This window comes from Pogona vitticeps, chromosome 10 (genome assembly GCF_051106095.1).
Source record: "Pogona vitticeps strain Pit_001003342236 chromosome 10, PviZW2.1, whole genome shotgun sequence".
In the NCBI taxonomy this organism is placed as follows: Eukaryota; Metazoa; Chordata; class Lepidosauria; order Squamata; family Agamidae; genus Pogona; species Pogona vitticeps.
In genome coordinates, this window is record NC_135792.1 from 21209065 (window position 1) to 21224741 (window position 15677).

Below are 15677 nucleotides of genomic sequence, written 5' to 3' on the forward strand. Positions count from 1 at the left end.
AGGGTTGATTTCCTTCAGAATGGATAGGTTTGTTCTCCTTGCAGTCCAGGGGACTTTCAAGAGTCTCCTCCAGCACCACAATGTTTAGGTTATTGTGATACAATAAGACACCTCCATAAGGAATTCTCAAGGCCTGTGAGATTCCTTATTTCCAACACAAGAACAGGACAAACTGTGTTTTGTTTGTTTGTTTGTTTGTTTTCACCCATGGAGTTTCTGGTGTAAATGTCTCTGTGTACAACCAGTGTCTTTTGCCTTTTAGAAGGAAAGTGTGCATGCAAACTACAGGCACATATTGGACATCATATTGGCTTAATCCCAGTAGTAAGTTGCAAGTAGAATAGGCCTATTGAATCAATAGCATATATGGTGCTGTTGACTCACTTAATCTCCACTGATTCAATGGCCTTCCTCTAATTGAAACTTACTACCAGATTTGGGCCATTGTTTTAAAAGGAGGCAAACCTGTAAGATACTAATGCAACCAGAGAACCAACAAGATTTTCTTAAAACATTATGGGAACATGATTTGGGAGATGAAATAGATACCTAAGTGTGGGATGATATATGAGATACAAAATTATTGAAACCTGTGTCTACAAGGATGAAGGATAAATTTCATCAATTAGTTTGGAGATGGGTTTTAACTCTAGTGAAATTAAATCAAAAGATACTAACTATTCTAAGTTTTGATGGAGTGATGTAAAAAAAAAGGTCCAGGTTGTGTACAGTTTCCTTCCACAGCAGGGGAAAGGACACCAGGACCTAGCCAATAGGACCGTATGCCAAGCCCAAACTCAGAGCAGGAACGAAAACAAGAGCCGGAGCATAAGCAGGAGCATTGGGGGCTCAAAAGCACAGGAACAAAAAGACCACAGCATAGCTAAAGACCTATGGTGCTCAGGCAGCTTCTGGGAGGGAGAATCCTTCCTTATGCAGGCCTTCCCTCAAGACTCCCAGGTGGACCTCAGCAACTGCTGCCCCAGCAGGGCTTGATCCTGCCAACACTGGGCTCTTCCTGGGACCAAGCTGGCCCCGATCCTGCAGCTGCCAGGGCTGTGGTGCAGGGAAAGCCACGGCCCAGATTCCGACAGATACTTCTTCTCACTGTGCAAGAGGCCAGTGATGTAATTGTGCTGCAGAACAAATTGACATTTTACGAGGCAGTTCTAATAATGGGGGGGGGGGGGAGCCCAAAAAGAAATGTATAAGTTTGGAACTGGACTTTGGATCTGCACCACATTTGACACCAAAGTAGCTGGTGGATTGGTACTCATATTGTGGTTTTGAATGTGTAAGTCTCATGTACTGCTGCCTGCTTTTGAAGTAGACTGATTCTCCACTGCCTTGCTTCTCTGCTTTTTGGATTAGTTTTTAATGCCTTCTTTAAGGCTTTCGGACTGTGAGAAAACACAAACTTTCCTGTTCCTGCAAAAAGAAAGCACCAGTACATGACAGGTTTTTTAAAAAAAAATGCACCCAGCAAAAGAATCTGAAAAAGAAAGGATTACAAATATTTTCACCATGCATGCCCTTAGTTCTTTGGCCCTTCTTAACCACCCCCATACACCCCACACTTTACCCCATGTAAAAATATGCAAAACAATACACTTTGCCTGGTAAAACATACAACAAACAGCCAAATAATACTATCGGGGTAAATGAACAAGTATATTGGATCTATAATAAAGTAACTTCCTATTTTAACTCTCCCCTCCCTCCAGGAAAAAAATGCAAATTTGGATCTTCATGTTCCAAACTCTGCATCAGTTGCTTTGAAGAGGAACAAAATATGGTTTCCTTAAAACCCCTTTGTTTCTGGAAGTGGATGGCTGTGTCTAGCACTGAAGTTTTAAAAGAATGTACCTCAGCTCCTCAAAATGATTTGAAAGAATTTGCATTTCTTTAGAACAAGGAGGACCTCTGCTGGCCGATTGAATGTGTAACTATTTGCTTTTAGTGTCATCTTCAAAAGCTATATACCTACATTTAAGAAGAGACTCATTTCAGGGTTTATGCTGAATGCACATAGATGGTGGATAAGGTGAAGTTCCAACTATGGCACGTATTTCTGCTGCCTTTTTCTTTCATCCATGGATGGTTTATACCACAAAACTGTTGGTGTAAACATTGTTCTTGTGTTTCATCAAACCACTTGTGACTCAAGATTACTGTAGTAGGTATGTGAGGTGATCAAGGAATCATTTATTGTCACCACTCCCTGGTGAACGGGGATTTGAGCCCAGGTCTCCTCCGTTCAGTCCAGCACTATACCACACTGGCTGTACAGTCGCAGCTACAGATGCACATGAACTTCAAACATGATATGGATTGTCATTTTCTTGCAGCCAACGTGTCCTGAAACAGTTATGACCACATGGCATGTAAAAACTTGTTAGAATTCCTAGTTATGGTTCTCTTTCAAGTGTAATGGTATTGTGATAGGTTAAGGAAAGCAAGCAGAACTCACAGAAACTGCTGTTGCTGTTGTTGTCAAGTCCCATCCAACGTACGGTGACTCTAGTAGGATTGACAAGGCAACGTGAGATATTTAAAGAGTTTTACTAGTGCCACCTCCCAGTTTCCATAACTGAGTGAGGATTTGGACCCTGATCTCTTGAGTCCATCACTCTATGCATTACACCACGTTATGTCATTAAATCTTCTTGGGTTAACCAGAATAATTAGGACTTCATTCATCCTCCGGGATCCGAAGCTCCAAGCACACCAGAAAGTATTTAAATAACATTTATTATGAAGGAACCATATAGAACAACAACAACAACGAATTAGGAGCCGCGCACAAACAAGCTGTAAAGAGCAAACAGAAATTCAGGACTGCGAGCATGAGATCTCTACTGGTGAAACTGCAAAGCAACCCCCCTCCAAGACAGCAGAAGGAACTTTTAGAGATACTCCACTTCACCTCCCATGGCCATCAGGACATCATGTCCTTATTCCAAATCTAAACGGTTGTGCTAGGATCGGAGCAATTACGGGCTCATGTAAACAAAGCCCAGCATGTGCCTGGCCTTCTCGGTGAGGTCATCTGTTCAAGCATGTACTTGTTCCACATTCTTTGAGAGGACACGGCGCACCACCTTTCACTTCCTCCAAATTGCTCCTGACAGCACAGCACTCCGTTTCCTGTGTTTCTGGGACACCGAGCAAGGTGGTACAACTTGAAAGCTGTCAGCACTTCAGGAACAGGCTGCAAAGCACCTGATTTCATGCCGGCCATCAAACCGGCGCAATCTCCCGAGCTGACCTTTGGGCCCAGTGATACCAAGCTGCCCGGTTTGATAGGATTGATCTAATAGGGATGTAACTCTAGTCACTTGCGATTGAGCTCAAAGGGGAAGCAGGAGTTCCTGTGAGCTGGAAGGAATAGCAAAAATGTGTGTGATCCCACTCATGCAGAAGTCCTCTTTCGGCTCGAATTCTGGGACAAAGAACGGAACAAAGTGCACCCAGTGAAGGAAAACAGGGGTAACACATTTCCTCCCTTAAGTCAGGGAGCCTGGTTCTCTTGATCCTCTCTTTTTAATATTTAGCACAGTCAATGCAAAATCCAATTCACTATTTTGCTAGTCCTGGTGATTTTTTTTCAAGGACCACTAGGATTCTGCCTAGGTGGGGTGAACTAGCTGAAAATGCTCCTTACAGATCAAAACATGGACATTTCCTTGATATACTTGAGGACTAGAAACTTAAAAAATATATCTTATATCCTCAAGTACCCATTTTTTTTGTGTGTGAAATGCTAGCATCTATCAAATGAACCATGAGCGCTCTTGTCTATGGTATGCCTACAGGTTTTTCCCCATAGCTGTAAGAATGTTTTTATAAGATGAAGTGAGAGTGTTCCCAGCTTCCTAACTCCCGGCTGGGAAGGTCATACATTTGACCTTGACAATAGCAAAGAGGATGTGATTCATGCACCAGGAGATGCATTTTATGTTACATCTACAGGGCCCAAAATTGCCTTGTTGTGCTGTGTATTGGCCCTGCTTCTCGTTGTGATATGGAGGAGTCCCCCTCCCCACAACAGAAGAATTCGACCCACAACAGAACTCACACCATTGTTGAATGGGAAGCTCTTGCCAAGGTATTTGCATCTGTTCACTCCGGGCTGTGTTTCGCATTCTCGTATACGTCGATTTTGCTGGAGCATTAATCTATTATCAGTAGCCTTTCCCCTTTGAAGTGAGGTTTCCAAACGAGCTCCTTTTTTGCCCGGTGCTCTGCACAAACTTGCCAAACCAGAAATTCTCGAAGAGTAAAAGAGTGTAAACATTTCACATTGCCATGACTGTAAAGACACAAATTACAACAAAATCTGCCGCAGGTGTGTGTACAGCTAAGGGGATTAGCAAGATGGTTTCAATAAAAGGAATCTGTAATGGTGTTGATAACAGGCATAATAGAGTAGAACATAACGCAGGGCTCCATGATTACACTAGAAAGATCAAATAGAGGCTAAATCCTTCATCTTGCAAAGGACAACACTTGGGCAAGACTTGCCAGCTACACGAGTATCGTAGTGAATTGCCACCGGCTACTGAAGAAATGCTTTACCCTGGAGATTCACCAGCGACTGAAACCTGAAACTGGTCCTCATGGTAGTAGTCACTCAGTTAGAGCAGCCTTTTTTTAGTCTGGGGGTCATGATCTGCAGAGTCCCCATGCAAGTGAATCTGAGGCTTCATCAGGAAACCCAAATTCCAGACTCATTCTACAACTGAGAAAGAAAGAGGGAAGTAAACAATGAAAAATTAAGTTTAATCTCCAAAGCAAGAATGAAACAAGAAATTTCTACTAAAGTTCCACAAAGCTCTTGAAAAATGCATTTGTGTTTGTTGCCTAAGAAGCAAACGCAAATGGATGCCCAGAAGCTGTGAAGATGCTCAAGTTGCAGTATCAGTCTGTTGGCTTCCTAGTTCTCAAAACAATTATTGTACACTCCACATTTCTTCCACTTGCACCATCTGGTGGGTCTCAGGCATAATTGCAAGGAAGTTTAATTCACTCTGCTTTACTTGTGAAAGGGCACATATCTGCCTGCTCAGTGGAAGCACAGAGTAATCAGAAAAAAAATTATTCAGCCCGTGAAGACATCCAGTCTATACCATGGAATAAATATTTTGCTCATAAAAGTCACAATGAGCTACTTTTGGGAGAAACTAGAAGGTTCATCCAGGACCTCATACCCAAGTTTATAGAGCTATCAAATCCCGAAAGACCAAGTCAAAAAGGAGCAAATCTCTTTTTTGAGGTACTTAGGACTTTGCATACACAAATCTAAGAGTCTTCCCAAAATGTAAGAGGCAAATAGTGCTTTGCAACTTTAGTTCCTTCAGCTGGTGATCAGTGGGCAAATCCACACTGGGGCTGTGATGTGTATCTTCCTGCTGAAAGGCAGCATAATGTGTCATTTCTGAAATTATTATAACCTAAATGATTAATGCACCATGCAATGTAGGAATCTGTGATTATCCATGGTGTACTTTGCTAAAGCAGGCAAGAAAAGTAACTGCAAACTGTCTACAGGATACCCTCTTCCACTCATTAGCATTCACACATGTTGAAAAACAGCCCTGAGAATTCCCTTTATGTTTGGGTGAGAGGTGTTTAACTGATGGAAAAAGGGAGTCAGCTTCTGGGATTTTCCCTTGTGTGGTATGACTTTGTGAAGGGTAGTGAGCAGAAGAGGGGATCCTGTAGACCATCTTGACTGCTGCCATTGGTGTTGTCAGCATTCAAGCTGCCCTTTGCTATGTAAAGCTTGGCAACCTTTTTCCCGCTGGTGATGTAGGTATGATATTGTCCAGTAATATTGGGCCATTTCCTGGGTTTTTGAATTGTGGATCCTAAAGCACAATACATTCATAAACCAGAGGCTTTTTGAAGAATTGAACATTTTTATCTATATCTCTTTTCTACTCCTTTGGCATACAATGCTGAATTAGTCCTGAGTGCTGCCTTAAATTTGGCCACCGTGTAACCCACTGCCCCTTCCGAGGGGAGGGGGCTTGGAAAAGGTCTTCTATCATGGGTCCCAGGGATCCATGGATGCTGGTTAACAGCTTTTACTCATCTTAGCAACTGTTCTAAACCAGCAGACTGTGGTCTCCGAGATGTTCCTGGTGGTGCTCCACATCTCAAGGCAGCCATTTCCCACATCCAGCCCCAGTCCAATGGATTCATTCAGTGAGGGCTGGCAGCAGCTCCGTGAAGACTAAGAGAATGCAAAGATGAGAAAAATTAATGTTGGGAGCCACAACTCCTGACTCAAAAGATGCCGGCATTTTTTTTTTTTTGAGTTGTCCTTTAAAACTATGTGATGTTTCCCACCTCCAAACGAACGTATTACGACACTTGTTCAGGGATGGGGATCATTCACGAAATGCATCAGGTGTACAAACCTTTCTGTAGCTACTATTCACCTGTGTTGCATATTCTAAGACAGCAGATACAGCCCTTCAGTCCAAAAGTCTGTGTGACAGACTTACTCACAAGTCAGAGCTCCAGGTTCAGATTTGTTCTGAGTACCTCTCAGGAGGAGGGATGATTGAGTGCCCACCATTTTATCCTGCAAAGGAGTGTAGAAATGGTTTTACAGAACAGACTGAAGCTCTGGCAACTCTTCCAATGACTAGGTAAAAAAATGTAGCCTCAGCTACAGCTATTGGGAGGTGCGCCGACTGGCTTTCTCTCAGAGTATCTCACACAAAGTTATTCTTCATAAGAAGCAGAGATGATGAGAAATGCTTTATATCTCAGATGGGAAGACATTATTCTACCGGCAAAATCAGTCCTTCAAGCCCAACCCACTCAACCTATCTGGGCCTCTGTGGAAGCTTGTCCCCTCCAGGAATCTATGCCCCTTCCTGGAACATGGTTTGCATTTCCCCTCTTTAATATTCAGAAAGGCAATGGACACAAAGACTGGGCTCTCTGACCCCCTCAGTATTCTCAAAAGGAAGGGTATGCAGTCTTGGTTGATGAGGCATCATCCACGTCAAGGAACTCTACATTGTACGTTGCCTTCTCCCTTCAAAATAAAATGTATGAATGGCATTCACGGGTGTGTAGATGTAGCATGTGTGTCACTCAGTGTCTGTGGTATCAAAGGAGTGTGTTTATGTGTCAGAGAGACAACGTGGTGCGTGTAAATGAAGAGGTGCATCTTTGTGGCACCTGTGGGTTGCATATGAATGGAATACATGGATGGTATGAGTAGGGTGCATGTAAATGGGGTTTGGGAGTATGTGCGGGTGAAAGGAACAGAGATTTATAGTGGAGGGTGTGTGGGTGTGTAGTTGAGTAAGGAAGCAGGAGCAGGGGCAACTGTGGGTACCCATCGCTGTCTTCATGGATTACATGTCCCATCAAACATCCTTCTCAACTCAAATGTTGTCCTTTGTCCACAACACATGCCGCACCCTCTATAGTACATCTCTCCCAGCTCCTTAGAGGAATGGAAGAATATAAACACAACAAGTCTGGAATTAGAAATGAGACATGTGGTGTCACAAGCAGAACGGAGACACAAGCTGTGTGTGATTTCGGTTGGAAACAAACTTCACTGACCTTTGCTGAATTCGAACAAGCAAGACTGGCTTGACACGGATAATTTAGCAATTGTTATGAGGACAGTACACTAGCTTGTGACCCATATTCTCTCCAGATACACACAATGCTCTTCCTTGCTCTTTGAATTCAGTTGCGCTGAGACAATCCTCAACAGCAGGGAAGAACATGTTGTAACAATCAAGTGTGAAAGCAGGACTGGGCTTGGCTGCAGCACAAAAAAACCCACAAATGGAAGACATCAGACTGGAGTTAAAGTTGTGTTTCTTTTTCATTGTAAGAGTGCGATGTGAGACCAGGGCAAATGTGTGGGGTGTGAAAAATAGGATGGGGTATATAATTAGGTGACAAGGTTTCTACTAAGTGTTGTTCACTCGTTTGAGGTGTGTGTTCCCCCTAAATTCTCCACTGTGCCAGAGGTGAAATTGAGGTAAAATGCCTCAAGCATATTGTTTTGAGACATTCTCATTGCATTGTTTCTGCCTCAAAAAAAATCCCTCAGGGTCCACTGGGATGTGAGGCCCCCAAATGTTCAGTTTTCTATCTCTAGGTAGACTCCAGCTATCAGTCAAATGGGCAGAGAACATCACTCTGGGAAGTTATTTTTTGGACTACAACTCCCTTGGCCACTGCCTATGTTGGCAGGGGGATTTGGAGAGGAAGCTGAACATGTTCCATATGCATTGTCTACGAAACATTTTTGGTATCACCTGGCAGGACAAAGTCCCAAATAGAGTAGTCCTAGATCGAGCTGGAATTTTTAGCATGTTTACATTACTGAAACAGTGACATCTACGTTGGCTTGGGCATGTTATAAGAATGGCTGATGGTCGGATTCCAAAAGATCTTCTGTATGGAGAATTAGTGCAGGGAAATCACCCCAGAGGGAGACCACAGTGGCGATACAAGGAGACCTGCAAGTGGGACCTGAAGGCCTTAGGAATGGACCTCAACAGATGGGAATCTTTGACATCTGAGTGTTCAGCCTGGAGGCAGGCGGTGCATCGTGGCCTCTCCCATTTTGAAGAGACACTTGTCCAGCAAGCCGAGGCAAAGAGGAAGTCCAGAAACCAGCAAAATCTGGGAGCTGGACAGGGGACAGATTGGATTTGTCTTCCGTGTGGAAGGGATTGTCACTCTCAAATTGGCCTTCTCAGCCACACTAGACGCTGTTCCAAGACCTCCATACAGAGCACATTACCCTAGTCTCTCGAGACTGAAAGATGCCTAATTTAAATCATCTAGAAAAGTAATCTTCCAAAGGTCTCAACCAAAGACAAGTGGCATTAAGGCCATGACATGCAAGTCAAAGTCCTAGACACAGGTGATATCATCCAATGTGATCAGGAGAAGAGGTGGTCAATGACATTCTGGAGAGCCACACTACCAGGAAGAAAATGTGGCTCATGCCCATTTCTACTCCATCCTACAAACGCATAATTTGCATGAACAATAGCAGCAGCACAATGAGATTTAAAATCTAGTGAGATTTTTAAGTAGATTCATGGGCAATCGAGAGAAAACAGAAGCATGTCCAGCTTCTCCTGGTTTTGTTTAATGGTTTTCACTGCCTACTGTTGTTGCATATTGCATTACGTGTTTTTTTTTAATGAGCAGTAGTCAAACAAGAGTTTTTAAAAATGTGAAAAGTCTCACCAGTGCAGGAAAGAGTTCCACGCCACTTGCACAAGTGCAGGGCGGAGTTCTTCATGGAGGTTGCTCCTTCTTGCCATACTTGTGCAAGCAGTCACTCCTAGATAACTATGCTGGTAAGTTTTTCCGCTTAACAGAAATTCCATAGAATCCTGGCTTGCATGCACTGAAGAGGGAAAGAAACTCTATTGTGAACAGAACTAGGAAATATTTCCTTATGGGAAGAAATATAATATACATAATCAGTCGTCAGCATGGCTTGAGAAAAAAACAAATGCAAGGAAGTCATTCACATTCCCCCTGCAACAGCATGCAAGATATTTAAATGTGTTTTTCGTTCTTTTAATTGTTTAAGTCTTGCACAGATCTTTTTGGTACCATTTTGCATTTTGTACAACTGATTCCAGGAGTTCTGTACAGTTCTGGCCAATGGGGCATTTAGATGACTCCAATTTTGTTGGCAATACCTAGTGCATGGGAAACATTACTATTACTGTTAATAGTTACTAATTCCTTTGCCCTACTATTGTTTGTTTTTTATTATAGCCCCTTAACTCTGAACTGACTTATAGCACTTTCAAGGTGAGATATTTAAGGAGTGACTTTACCAATTCTACCCCCAGTGAGGATTAGTGAGGATTCGAACCAAGGCCCCCAGAGTCCCAGTCTGTCGTTCTATCCACTATATTACACTCCTACTACTGCTACAGTTATTACTATTTTTGCAGTGACAACTTCCAGAACACCTCTGTGAATAGAATAGAATAGAGTAGAATAGACTAGAATAGGATAGGATAGAGTAGAATAGAATAGAGTAGAATAGAATAGAATAGAATAGAATAGAATAGAATAGAATTCAGCATAATGTAACACAATAGAATTCTGTAAGTTATGCTATGTAAGGCTGAAGATCACATCCTTGTTTTATGGCATCCCTTCCATCATTGGAAAGCTGATGGGGGCACAGGATGGGGAGAAGTCTTTCATTAGCCCAAATCACCACTGTTTGGATGAATGTACCACACAACAGCCGGTGTGGTATAGTGGAAAGAGTGTCCGACTAAGACCCAAGGAGACCTGGGTTCAAATTCCTGGTTGGCTGTGGAAACTCACTGGAAGAATCACAGTGGTTAAGTTGCTCCTTGATTATTCTTAGCTAGGCATCCTTCACTCTCGAAAGACTATGGTAACATGCTCTGTATGGAGGACTTGGAACAGCGTCTAGACTGAGTGAGGAGGCTGATTCGAGAGTGATAATCCCTTCCACACTGAGGACAAATCCAATCTGTCCCCTGTCCAGCTCCCTGGTTTTGCTGCTTTTGTGACTTCCTCTTTGCCTCGGCCTGCTGGACAAGGGTCTCTTCAAATTGGGAGATGCTGTGATGCAACGCCTGCCTCCCAGGCTCAGATATCAATGTTTCCCATCTGTTGAGGTCCATTACTAAGGCCTTCAGATCCTGCCTGCAGATATCCTTGTATCGCAGCCGTGGTCTCCCTCTGGGGTGATTTCCCTACACTGATTCTCCATCCAGGAGATCCCTTGGAATCCGACCATCAGCCATTCTCATGACGTGCCCAAGCCAACATAGACATCGCTGTTTCAGTAATGCACACATGCTAAAAATTGATTATTCTACCTATCTCAAAAACCCTACAAGGGCATAATATTCTGGAATCAATTTAGGACACATAGCAACAAAGAATAAATACTAACCATCAGTGTAATCCCATACTTCTTTCACCAGTATTAAGACAAAAACCTGTAGAACATCCACATCGATGGCACTAATGCATTCTTTGGTGTTCTTTGCTGTTAGCATTTTATATTCAGGTATACTGCTTCTAAACATGAGGGTTCCACACTGGGACTGAACTATGCTCCACATTTCCTGCAGCCCCATAGGAAGAGAGCATTTCCTTTTATGAAATGGCTTCTTCGCATTTTTATGATTATTTCACTAGAATAAATAACACTTCCTTTGCCCTTTCGGTTCCAATCTTCCAAATATCCCATTACACTATACACAAATATTATTGCATAGACGTAGTACAGGTGGGTTATATTTGTGGTTTATGTTTGAGGTTTATTTTAAGCAGGACTTTCCCGACTGCATTTCTTGTTTTTTCTTCTTTTCTGTCTTTAAGGCAGACCATAAGTCTCCTGCAGTTTGGATCCCCCACTGACACACTCTCTCCTTAAAAGCACAGCTTGAGATCCTGAATTTTTTAATACACTTAAGCATAACAACCTGTAATGCTTATGAACCCAAGGCAAGATTACTGTACTGGAGAAAGATTGACCCAGCTGTGTCAGAGTGCAGTTATACAATCTCACTTTGCTGAAACCTGCCTCTGTGCATATGTCCTTTCCACCTAAATGCTGTTCCAAGCAGAATCCACCAGTTTCTTGAGGCCACTGTCTGAAGACATCTGGGTGCCATCGCCTGAAAAAAAAATGCTCCTTTCAAAGATGTTCAGCTTTCTAGCCTAGGGCTGGATGAGAATTTTGTGTGGTTTGGTTTTTATATCTAAAAAATTGCAAATTTTGCAATTTTCTTCACAGATTTGAGGAACAAAATTTTGGGGAGGTGAACCGAAGATGAGAGAAAGGGGAAATGTTTAGAACAAGACTCTGAGGGTTTATTTATCTATTTATTTTTGTTTTTATTTTCTTTAGGCTTGCTTCTAGTCTCTCGGTAGTCTACCAATGCTTGTGATATTGAATTACTATATAGCATTGCCACGAAGGATGTGCCATTTGTTGCTTTTAAAAACAACAACAACAACACCAACCAACTCCTAGAATTCTTCAAGCAAAATTTGGGAGTTCCAGCCTACAGACCATACTTACAGCCACCTATCTTTTGCTCACCTTGAGCAGGGCCTACATGCAGGGCTGCATGGATGTCTTGGGATTTGCTTCCTGTAGAAAAGGAATTTTCTGGGGGTCGCAGTTCTTCGGTAAGATAATGGTTCCCCTTTACATTTAGTCCAGTCATGTCCGACTCTAGGGCATGGTGCTCATCCCCGTCTCCAAGCCATAGAGCCAGCATTTGTCCGTAGACAGTTTCCGTGGTCACATGGCCACGCAACTAGACATGGAACGCCGTTACATTCCCACTGTGGTGGTCCCTATTTATCTACTCACATTTTTACATGCTCTCGAACGGCTAGGTTGGCAGGAGCTGGGGCAAGCGACGGGAGCTCCCTCCGTCGTGTGGATTCGATCTTACGACGGCTGGTCTTCTGACCTTGCAGCACAGAGGCTTCTGCAGTTTAACCCGCAGCGCCACCACAAGTTCTTTGGTAAGCACCATCAATAAAATCTAAAGGGAAGCAATAGTAGCATCTTCAAGAAACATTGATAGTTTCCTTTTTCTACATTAACAACAACAACAAAAAAACAAGGCCCCAAAGCATTATGTCACTTCTGAGATAGGTCCTGTGGAATGTAGGTGTATAGTGTATATAGATGTTTAAGGTGTGAATCTCTGGGCAAGAATTCCCAGAATTCTACTTGGAGAGTTCTGGGAGAATTCTGGGAGATGATGTCCACATACAAAAAAAAAATTAGAAAAAAATTCTAGATAAGTCACCAAACTACATATTCCAGGATTCTGTATAAAAGACGAAGGATAGTTTAAAATGGTATTATAGTGTGGTAATTGTGTTGTGTAGAACTCGGTGCACTTTAAAAAATGGACAGCCTTTATAGCTTTGCTGCTTCACAATACAGTATGGCCCTATCCACTTGGTGTAATTCACGAGATGTCTGCAATGCAATATCTAATTTACTGGCCAGTATAAGGTATATTCAAAAGTGATGTATAAGCTGTTGGCAAAGTTACATTTTGTTCTAATAAGCAAAATTTACATGTACTTTCAAGATGAGTATTAATGGGAATGTAGAAAGTTACTTTTAATTTTGGTGGATTTTTTCAAGTGTTGTGCTACTCTCTTATTGTGGCAAAATAAGTACAGTGGGGTCTCGACTTACAAACTTAATCCGTATTGGAAGGAAGTTTGTAAGTCGAAAAGTTTGTAAGTCGAATCAGCATTTCCCAGAGAAATGTACTGAAAACCATTTAATCTGTTCCGGCTGTTTTTGGTTCTTAGGTTGAGGGGCATTTCCCATAGGAAATAAGGCAAAGCTATTTAATCCGTTCCTACCACTAGGGGCAGAATTTTTTTCTTTTTTTCCTTTTAACCTAAATGACTTAGGTTTTTAAAAAAGGAAAGAAAAGAGGGAGAGAAGGAGGGAACAGACACCTTTTCAACAGAACATCCTGAAAGCACATTTTCAGCCAAGACAAGCACCTTCTGGGAAAAACCAAGCACCTTTCAGAGAACAGATCACCTTGAAAAGCATCTTTTCAATCAAGAAAAGCCAATACAAGCACCTTTTGGGGAAAAGGGAGGCAGCAAAGGAGGGAGGGAACACCTTTTAAAAATTCAAAAATCAAAAATTAAAAAAGTACCAAAAAAGAAAAATACAGTCTGTACCAGGCAACACCAGCAATACCAGGCAGTACTAGTCAGTCTGAAGACTGTCTCCAAATCCACTCTCAAAACGCTGGGAAGAGCGAGGAAGTAGATAAGCACCCTCTTCACTGGCCAACGGTTAACTGAAAGTTCAAATTTCATGCTTTCCCCACCTCAAACACATTTTTTTTGTTTGTAACTCGAATCTAAGCGTGCAAGTCGAGTCAATATTTTTCTATCAGAGTGGTTTGTAAGTCGAAATGTATGTAACTCGAGCCGTTTGTAAGTCGAGGGTTGACTGTATTTTGTTTAATGCTTGCGTTTTTGTGTTTTCAACTTGCAATGTGCAAATATTTTCAAGAATTGAGAACTGGTGAGTATTTACCTGGCTCGGCTTCTATTGTAATTTTCAAGTTGGGAGAGCACTATGGCCAGTGTCTTGTGTGTAAAGTCTCACCAGTGCAGGAAAGAGTTCCACGCCACTTGCACAAGTGCAGGGCGGAGTTCCTTGTGGAGGTTGCTCTTTCTTGCACAATAGCCATACTTGTGCAAGCCGTCACTCCTGCATGACTACAATGGGAAGTTTTTCTGCTTAACAGAAGTTCCATAGAATCCTGGCTTGCATGCGCTGAAGAGGAGTGGGAAAGAAACTCTATTGTGAACAGAACTGGGAAATATTTGCTTGTGGGGAGGAATATAATATAATCAAGTCAATTCTCACATGGAGACCCTTTTTCAGGGTTTTCCAGGTGAAGAATCCTCAGAAATGGTTTATCACTCCCTCCTGGGACTGTGCAGCTGGCCCAAAGCCACCCAGGCTGGCTTTTCTCCTGGAAGGCATTGCAGGGAATCCAACTCCCAACCTCTGGCTCCACAGCCAGATGCTTAAACCACAAACAACTCCCAAAATGTCAACCAGTATACAGGTCATGTGGGCTGGGGATTCTGGGGATTGTAGTCTCCCAAAATACCTTTCCCACGCTTGGATCTATATTTCCTTGCCATTAATCATTGCATTTGTCCCTTTATCAGCCTCTTGGTCTATTTTTCAGAGGTGGAAAACCAAACCCATCCCAGTTTTGGAGACCAGGAGATGAGAGTTGCTAGTATCAAAGCTGGAACCATCTCTTCTTCGGATGGCTGTACTTTTCTCTTTCTTTCTTTCTTTCTTTCTTTCTTTCTTTCTTTCTTTCTTTCTTTCTTTCTTTCTTTCTTTCTTCTTAAAACTGCCTTATAAAGGCTTCTTGGGGGAAAAAAATCAAAATTAGTTCACTAGTACCAAAACACGCACTTGAAAGTAATCCAAGATTAAATGTAGAAAGCTCCTGGCATGAGATGGTTTCCAACTTTCTGTCTTGATTCAAAAGTAGCTGTCAACGAGTAATGAAGGCCCTGTGAGAGGTTTGTTTCTAGAGATGGCAAAAAATAAACTGAAATTATGTTTGTTTTGGGACAGAGGTCAAGAGGAACAAAAGAAGAGCACGATTAATGTGGATTAAAGCAGATGTGCAGAATTGTGAAATAGTGATTCTGTTCTCACGTGTCCAAAGAGATTAGCTCTTTTGTGGTTTCAAAAGTCAACACAGGGATACAGTTATTCTATTAGACACTATTCTGATATTCTAATAATAATAATAATAATAATAATAATAATAATAATAATAATAATAATAATAATAATAATAATAATAATAATAATAATAATAATAATAATAATAATAATAATAATAATAATAACGACAATGACAATGACAATGACAATGACAATGATAATAATATTCTATTATTAGTTACATATACCTCAAGGCATTCAGTGCTGTATTTATTTTCAGATATTGCATGTTTCTGAATTTAAGCAAATTGCCTCTGAAGGCAATAGTAGTCTTTTGACTAAACCTATGTAATGGGACAGAATTTAACATGTTTCAATGGGTTGATTAGCAAGGGAG

General features: G+C 41.9%; 1 long non-coding RNA gene across 2 annotated transcripts in view; it reads right to left on the bottom strand.

The window, feature by feature from the left end:
- Positions 1-2904: 2904 nt before the first annotated feature.
- Positions 2905-15677, bottom strand: part of LOC144584404 (uncharacterized) — a 30225-nt gene continuing 17452 nt past the window's right edge. For both annotated transcript variants that reach the window (XR_013538627.1, XR_013538628.1), the window contains exon 3: positions 2905-14968. This is a non-coding gene — a long non-coding RNA (uncharacterized LOC144584404). The remainder of the gene's footprint in view (positions 14969-15677) is intronic.